Source organism: Rhinopithecus bieti, unplaced genomic scaffold (assembly GCF_001698545.2).
Source record: "Rhinopithecus bieti isolate Rb0 unplaced genomic scaffold, ASM169854v2 scaffold_23810, whole genome shotgun sequence".
NCBI classification, from domain to species: Eukaryota; Metazoa; Chordata; class Mammalia; order Primates; family Cercopithecidae; genus Rhinopithecus; species Rhinopithecus bieti.
Genome location: NW_016810872.1, coordinates 357571 through 367124, shown reverse-complemented (window position 1 = coordinate 367124; position 9554 = coordinate 357571).

Genomic DNA, 9554 nt, shown 5'->3' with positions numbered 1-9554 from the left:
TTTTTTTTTTTTTTTTTTTTGGCATGGGGATGTACAAGAACATAGAAATAAATAGTTATGGGGGAGGGCATTAAAGAATTCACCCCGGGACAGGGGAATCACACCCTTCAGCAAAGTTGAAGATCACATCTCACTGGGATGCCACATCTCAGTGGCATCTGTGTATAGCATGTGTCCTACTTTGGTGTAAAGGGATTCCAGGAGAATTCAGTGCGGGAGGAATGAAAAATGGAAGTTCCCCTCAGCTCATGTGTGGTAGGAATTGCCCAAACCATGAATGCAAGCCTGAATTTCTGGCACAGACAGAAGGATGAGAAATCAAGGTGGAAGTTTTTAATTCTAGTTTCAAGAACTCCCTGAGATGACATGCAGTATTTTATGCATATTTGCATATGGAAATTTGGGGCAGGGCTCAAAGCAAATGTTAAAAGGGTCAATGATGCAATACAAGTTAGGAATCTCTTTATTAATCTGGCTCAACACTCTGTCCAGAAGCATCAGTGTCTTTCCTTGTGATTCTCCTCTTAAGGAATATTTCCTGTAATAAATCTTAAAAATGCTCCTTAAATCATTTTATATATTTTTTGTTGTTTTGAATTTGAAAGAAGCCCAGAACTAATTTTTTGATTAAATTTATATAACTCTTCTTGGCCTAGGTTTTATGATACAATTATCTTCTATCCTTTATTATTTCTTTTCCTCTGATTTACTTTAATGGCTTTATTATATATTTGTCTATTTCTTTAAGCTCCTTTAAATTATTTCTGAAATTAGTTGACATACAGACAATAAAATAGTAAGTGTTGATTATAATAAGCATGAGTGAAGATCAGATCCTTCATAAACATTTTAGATTTTACTTTATAGTTTTGTACAGAATATGCTACTGCATGTATACTTAATAACTAAAGACCATTGAGTCTGAAAGGGATTGTGGAGATGTTGCGAGAAGTCAAGGACCCCGAATGGAGGGACCGGCTGAAGCCGCGACAGAAGAACATAAATTGTGAAGATTTCATGGACATTTATTAGTTCTCCAAATTAATACTTTTATAATTTCTTACACCTGTCTTTACTGTAATCTCTGAACATAAATTGTGAAGATTTCATGGACACTTATCACTTCTCCAGTGAATATCCTTGTGATTTCCTATGCCTGTCTTTAGTTTAATCTCTTAATCCCGTCATTTTCCTTGTAAACTGAGGAGGATGAATATCGCCTCAGGACCCTGTGATTGTATCAACTGCACAAATTGTTTGTAGAGCATGTGTGTTTGAACAACATGAAATCTGGGCATCTTAAAAAAAGAACAGGATAACAGCAATGTTCAGGGAACAAGAGAGGTAACTTTGAACTGGCCGCCAGTGAGCGGGAGGGAACAGAACTGGATTATTCCTCTTTCATAAGCAAATAGGAGAAATATCACTGAATTCTTTTCTCAGCAAGGAGCATCCCTGAGAAAGAGAATGCGCCCTGAAGGTAGGCCTATAGAGGGCCCCTTTTAAGGCGTCCTGTCTTTTATGGTCGAAGCGGAAGGGATGAAATAAGTCCCAGTCTCCTATAGTGCTCCCAGGCTTACTAGGACAAAAATTCCCACCTAATAAATTGTGGTCAGACAGGTTATCTGCTCTCANAATAAAATAGTAAGTGTTGATTATAATAAGCATGAGTGAAGATCAGATCCTTCATAAACATTTTAGATTTTTACTTTATAGTTTTGTACAGAATATGCTACTGCATGTATACTTAATAACTAAAGACCATTGAGTCTGAAAGGGATTGTGGAGATGTTGCGAGAAGTCAAGGACCCCGAATGGAGGGACCGGCTGAAGCCGCGACAGAAGAACATAAATTGTGAAGATTTCATGGACATTTATTAGTTCTCCAAATTAATACTTTTATAATTTCTTACACCTGTCTTTACTGTAATCTCTGAACATAAATTGTGAAGATTTCATGGACACTTATCACTTCTCCAGTGAATATCCTTGTGATTTCCTATGCCTGTCTTTAGTTTAATCTCTTAATCCCGTCATTTTCCTTGTAAACTGAGGAGGATGAATATCGCCTCAGGACCCTGTGATTGTATCAACTGCACAAATTGTTTGTAGAGCATGTGTGTTTGAACAACATGAAATCTGGGCATCTTAAAAAAAGAACAGGATAACAGCAATGTTCAGGGAACAAGAGAGGTAACTTTGAACTGGCCGCCAGTGAGCGGGAGGGAACAGAACTGGATTATTCCTCTTTCATAAGCAAATAGGAGAAATATCACTGAATTCTTTTTCTCAGCAAGGAGCATCCCTGAGAAAGAGAATGCGCCCTGAAGGTAGGCCTATAGAGGGCCCCTTTTTAAGGCGTCCTGTCTTTTATGGTCGAAGCGGAAGGGATGAAATAAGTCCCAGTCTCCTATAGTGCTCCCAGGCTTACTAGGACAAAAATTCCCACCTAATAAATTGTGGTCAGACAGGTTATCTGCTCTCAAACCCTGTTTCCTGATATGATGTTATCAATGAGAATGCATGCCGAAACTTCATTAGCAATTTTAATTTCACCTCATCCGGTGGTCCTGTGATCTCACCCTGCCTGCATTTGCTTTGTGATATTTTATTACCTTGTGAAGTATGTGATCTCTGTGACCCACACCCTATTCATGTACTCCCTCCCCTTTTGAAAATTGCTAGTAAAAACTTAATTGGTTTTACAGCTCGGGGAACATCACGGATCCTGCCGACATGTGATGTCTTTCCTGACACCCAGCTTTAAATTTCTCTCTCATGCTCTTTCCCTTTATTTCTCAACCCAGCCGAGACACTTGGAAAATAGAAAAGAACCCACGTTAAACATTGGGAGCGAGTTCTTCTGATATAGAGAGAACTTGGTGCCACCTTATTGTAGACCTTCATTCTTAATCCAGTGATCCAGAGAGAGGGTTACGTGACTCACTCCCAGGCACATAATCACCTACTGTTTGAAGTAGGAGTTGCAGTTGTGGAAGCTGCCATCACAGTTGGTGCAAATCTGCATTTAAATCTCAACAACCCCATCAGTTCTCTGTGATTTAAGTCACCTGCTCTTCTGGATCTCAATTGCTTATAAAATTAAAGTTTTATGTCTGTGTATTAGGTAACGGTTAATTAATTATCTAATTATGCATTTTTTTGGACCAAGATGTGGCCCTTCATGTGCAGTATGATACCATATTTCAGCAATTCTGAGATTACCGTATTTTTCACATTTAACATCTTTGAAATTATAATGTGGCATACAGTTGATAGTATGTCATAGTTTAATGTCCTAGTTCAGTTATCAGGCTTTTAAAAACTTTTTTAGTGGTATATAAAATAATGATATATCTTATAATTGATAGTGTCTAAAATTCAATGCAGTACCAGGGAGTTGATAAATAGAAAACAAAAAACCATAACCACCTAACTTCCCTATCAATCAATCTTCTCTATTTCAGAAATGATAGGAGAAAGCTTATTGTTTAATTGATTATTGGCTTTTTATGCTACCAAAGAGGAGTAATTGCAACAATACGATGAATCATGGATGGTAACCAAAAGAAGTGTGATCACCTAAGTGTAGCAAAAAGAAAATATTACTGCATGTTAATTTACATCCCATGAAGTTAAGCACATATGCCATCATTTGAGTGATGTCATCCTCTCTAAAATTTATGCTGAAACTTAATCCTCAATGCAACAGTATTAAGAGGTATGACGTTTGAGAGGTTGTTAAGTCATAAGAGTTCCACCCTCATAAATGGGAGTCACATTCTTGTAAACAGGCTCAAGGTTGAAAGCAGAGTTCTCTTGCCCTTCATTCCTTCCATCATGTGAGGACACAGGGTTAGTCCTCTCTGGAGGATGCAGCAACAAGACACCATCTTGGAAGCAGAGAGCAATTTTCACCAAACATGCAACAGGGCCAGTGCCTTAATCATGGACTACCCAGCCTCCAGAACTGTGAGAAATAAATTTCTGTCTTTTATAAATTGCCCAATTTAAGGTATTTTGTTATAGCAGCAAAAACACACTAAGACAGCATGCATCAGCTCAATTATATATTGAATATTATGAAAGACTAGTTTAAATTTCAGCTCTCTCTTCTTAAATACATTTTAGCTTTCATTATTCTATGCTTTCAATTCCTGTGGGTTAATGTAATTTTGGTTAGATTCTTGATTACTCGTTGGAACTATATCTGGATTTAGGATGTAAAAACAATAACTTTAATATTCCCAAAGAAACTGCTGAAATATGCTGTGTATATATAGGATCAGGCTATCTTTTTCCTTCGTCTACCACTTGTCATCAATCTTTTGCAAGTAGTAAGTGAAAATGGAAGCTGTCATCAAGGCCTCAGCATTTGCTTTGGAGCCTTCAGGCGGCAGATTTCTGTTCACTTCTCTTAAGCACTGAGCTTCAGCCTGTTCTTTGTTGATAATCAGAACTTGACTTTATCTGCACCTGTCACTCCAGCCAGTACATAGATTTGCTCATTACACTTGTCTTCCACATCATTTAAAAGACCTAGCATAAAAGACTTAGCTATGATTACAGATTGCTTTCAAAAATGCTTCCTTCTGGTAGTAGCCATATGTCTTCCCATACATAAACATATGTAGGCATGAAGACTCTATAGCAACAGAAAGAGGTCCTATAAAATGCTGAGGATGTAGTCTGGTGTTAGTGCACCAATTCAAGGTATGATAATAGAGGTTCAGCTTAAATTTCAAGACTACCTTTATGTCCTTGTACCTAGGAATTGAGAACAGTCTGTTAAGTAATGCATGTGCAGCCATAATTTGTACAAAGAGATTTATGAGAAATGTGCCCTCGAGTTTTTTGTTGTAATGATGAATGTGATCCAATCAAACCATTAAAATGACTTAAGTGCAGCCAAATGTCATTTGTTGCTTGCCATAGTATTTTAAGCAAAAATAGCCATTATAAACTCTTGAAAATGTCTTAATTGCTTTATAAGCTATGACAGCTCTGGATGACTAGTAATAGCCATTTGACTTTTGTGGAAATCATGAACTGTGAAGGCCTAAATGTCATGTCTGCATGAGGACGTAGAAACTGTTTATTCCTTTTTTTGTTATATCTTGTAATTATCTAGAAGAAGTAAGAGAAGTTGGATCTTGAAATAGTTTAATGGCTTATTTCAGTCAGTAGGGTCTCCTGTACTATGACCTAATTTAGGACATTTTAGTTCAGTGATTGTTGACCAAATAAATTAAAGTGGTCTTAGATTTCTTATCTTCTGGATTAAAATAGCTTTTATTGAGGAGAAAAGTCCCCAACCTAAAATTTGCTACTTATAATTAAATATATACATACATCTATTTAAATTGCAGACTGTAGTATTTCATAGGTTAGAAAAGAGAACAGTAATAACAAAATCATGAAAAATACAGTCATCCCTGCATATCCATGGTGGATTGGTTCCAGGATACCCCATAGATACCAAAATCTGAGGGTGGTCAAATCCCTTATATAATATGGCATAGTATTTATATATAACCTATGGACATCCTTCTATATACTTTAAGTCGTGTCTAGATTACTTATAATACCTAAACAATGTAAAGGCTACAAAAATAGTTGTTTTGGGGTATTTTATTTATATTATTATTATTAATTTTTAAATATTTCAGATCTCCAGTTGCTTGAATCTGTGCACGTAGAACCCACAGATACAGAGGGTGGGCTACATTATGTAGCATAAGTAGACCTTTACCATCTTATTAAATGACTGTAATTCAACTACAATTTAGTGAGTGGAAAGGAAGACTGATTTTCTTTATCATTTGTTTGTTCAGTTTCAATAAATGTGTACTGAACCACTACTGTGTTTAAGATGTTAGAATATGGTTTTTGGATGTTTGTGGTTATAATAGTTTTTTTTTTTTTTAACTGAGTTACCATTTATACAATTATTTATGACTCCTGATATTTTCTTAAGTTTTCCCTCAGACAGGTGGGGGTAAAGGCAGGTTAGGATTTTTTTTTGTTTGTTTCTGAATCTGGTTATTTTTGTGAGCAATGAGCATCAAGGAGCTGACAGAGGAGGACACCTGTATTCAACGACGCTTAGTGAGGATAGGGTCAGAGGATTAATGTGATAACACAGAAAAGGAGCAAGATAGCACAGCTGTGAAATTTTCAGAAGGAGTTGGGTCAAAAGAGAGTAACTGACATTGTCAGGGCGTATATGGCCCCAAAGCCTTGAAATGTTATATGTTCCAAAGTAAGCTTTTATCTTAGGTCTTGCACTGTAGTAGTCATTTTGTCAAGCAATTAAAATTTTTGTCACCATTATATTTAGGATTCTCACTCTTACAAAATTTGTCCTAAATTACAAGGAAGTCCAAAATAAGAAGAACATCAGGAGTGGGTATGGTGGGGTTCAGGGAAGACCACATGTATACAAGATCTGCTACCAAAGAATTGCCATAGACTTAAAACTTATGCTTTAAATTGTGAAATCTAAGTCATATTCTAAAATATGAGTTGTCAAAAAGCATATTGCTCCATCATAATAGAAAACAAAAATAAAGCAAAACATGAGTCATTTGGCATCCCTCCACTGATGTTGCTTTTTCATCATGACAGTCAAAAGCTGGTTGATATCATTCCTTCTCATTTGCTGATGCCACTCCTGCCTTTACTCTGGATTTCTTGATGGACACATTTCTTACTCCACATCAGTCATATGATATTTTGGACAAGGACTGTTATGGTCTGAATCTTTGAAGGTGTTATTTTAACTACTTGAAATTGATGCCATAATGTCTAGAACATTTTCTAGCATGTTGAAAGCATTCATGTTTGTTGACTCAGTGAAAAAAAGATTCTCTTTTTTCCTCTCTGGAAAACTTGCAGGGACCCTTCCTGCCTCTCCTGCAGCCCCAGGCATTTGTTCTCCCTCTGCTCTATTTTTTCCCCTTCACTATTTCTCCTCTCTCCTACTTTGGAATTCTCTTGAGAGTTGGAGATGTGATACAAGTGATCAGGGTCCCAAGAATGGGAAAGGGTGGTACAGACCTCTAGATAATTATGCATAGATGGCACTCTGCCCTTTGTTTTATTTAGCCTGGTACTCTACTTTTATTGCTTTAATGGTATAAACTGTTGTTTCAATAATGAATTTAATTTTACTTAGTTTCAAGAAAAGTTAGTATTTTGTCTTGGTCATTGAGATATAGGCAAATGAAACAGGTGAGTTTAGTTTGGTTTCTTGGATTAAATGCAAAATTTGTTAAACTCATCCATAATTACAGAAATTTACTTTTTCTCACTAATACTAAGATCAAAGATAGATTTTAAAGCTAGTTAAATATTTAGCTTAAAAGGTTTAGTTTTATTATGAATATTATCTAAAGTGATAGCAAAAAAGTCTTCCATTAATATGAATGTTTTCACTGCTGTATTAATAAGGTTGCTTATTTTACATGTTCTACCAGAGCAAAACAAAATATGAATTAAAAAATTATTTTGTAGAGTCAGTATTCTAAACATATACCTCATTACAGTATGATCATATTTTCACTAAACTCTTTATATCTCATGATTGGGGTACTACTATAGAATCTCAGAGAGCATTTTTTTTTTTTTGCTACATTATTTAGGAAAAGCATGTTATTGGATATCTTATTAAATAATTCTAATAAAATGTGGCAATTTATTAAAAACATGGAATATGTACAAGAGAGAATCCAAGTACCTCATAGTGCAAAATATGCTATAAAGTGGTCTGCGCACTGGAAAAAATTATAAATGAAGAAAACAAGGATTAATGGGAAAGAGAAAGGAGCTCATATGTTTCTTCCTCTTTCCCCCCACTTTCATCTACCAATAGACAGAGTGTATCATATGAAAGAAAGTTCACTTCCCTACACTATGAGCTCCACAACTGTCTGCATTTCCATCAATTAGAGATTCATTTGTTTAACAAGTTCAATACCTCTGGGAAATTACCACCTGGAAGATTTTATTCTTTCCAGTTTATAAACCAGAGGCACCTGCTTCAAACGTTGCAGAACCCAGGTAGAATATAATTAAAGTTTTAAGCTAAAAGAAGCAACTGGGGAGGGATTCCTGACCTTAACACTATCAAGAGTCTCTCTGAATTTTGGCCTTTAGCTCTTGCTTACATGTTCAACTTTATCAGCTCAACAGGTAGAATTTAATTATATGAACTCCCAGGTCTGAGTGTATTCCTTTTAATAAAACAGAGGCACTTTTAATCCCTTCAAAGTATAGACTATTGACTTACTGAACAATCTGCCCAAAATGTGTGCCATTCTTTTGCCTAATATGTTACAGGCCTGAATTTATTGGTCAGTATTCCAGGCAAGACACAAAATTGTGATGGTAGTGATAGGTTGTCAATGCCTGTGATGTTTCAGTACTGTGTTGGTTGAGGTTGCTATGATTCCTGCCCTCAGAGCTTACAGTCTAGCAGGGGGATTATACATGAAATGTCTTATTACATAAGTATTTAACTACTGTGGTATAAAGAACCGTGATGCAAAGAGTATGGACCCATTAACTGATTTAGTTATTCCATCTAAAGAGTTTAAAGTTGTCCTGATTACTTCAAGAGGATGAGAATGACTTCTACACAGGTTTGTGTATGCTTGTAAGGAACTTCAATGTCCCATTCTCTTCTTTTAATATTGCTGCACTCAGAGTACATCGAGAAAATATTACATTAATACTAATTCAATGCTGCTCAACATCTATCAAAGTTCTTGTTGACAGAAATTTAAGGAAGATTGTCTTTAAAAATATGCCATTCGTCTTCCTTCAGGCACTCTGTCTCTGGATAAACCCAGTACAATAGGGAACTGCCTGTGTGAACTCTATTTTATTGCTCCTTTACCCTGTGGAGTTTGTATTGACTTGCACTTTGACACAATGACATTAACTTGGGTTGAAGGATATTGCAGGAAGCAGCCTGATAAAATGCATTGCTGCTCATACGGTAAGGGTGTTGTGCATTACATTTACACCTTGTTCTCCAAGAGAACATATGGAGAAAGTTCCTGCAGCGGTCAACACACAAGTATTTGTGTTTTTTTTTTTTTTTTTTTCTCCTTAGCAACCAGTTTGTGTTTATCTTATGGTCTATGTGAATTAAGTAGCTAATGCTTTCTGGATGCTAGAAAGTTAAAATAAAGTTTATGGCTCATGTCCAGCAAGTATATATTAATGCATGCATTAAAATTAACCTCTCTCCTTTTGTCTTTATCTTTCCCTTATTTCATTTTCCCATCTTAAATTTGCCTTATCTTGCTGTGTGATACATATTAAGGCATCTTAAAACATTTTTGTAACAAAGAGGGGTATAAAATATAAATCTCATGAATAGCTAAGCAATTGACCTAACATAATTTATTGAAAAACTTTTATTCTGCATGAATCCATGATGTCTTTGTTACATATTTAATTCTTTACATATACTAAGCTCTGTTTTGGGGCAATTTCTTTTTCTTTTTTCTTTTCTTTCTTTCTTTCTGTTTTTTTTTTTTTTTTTT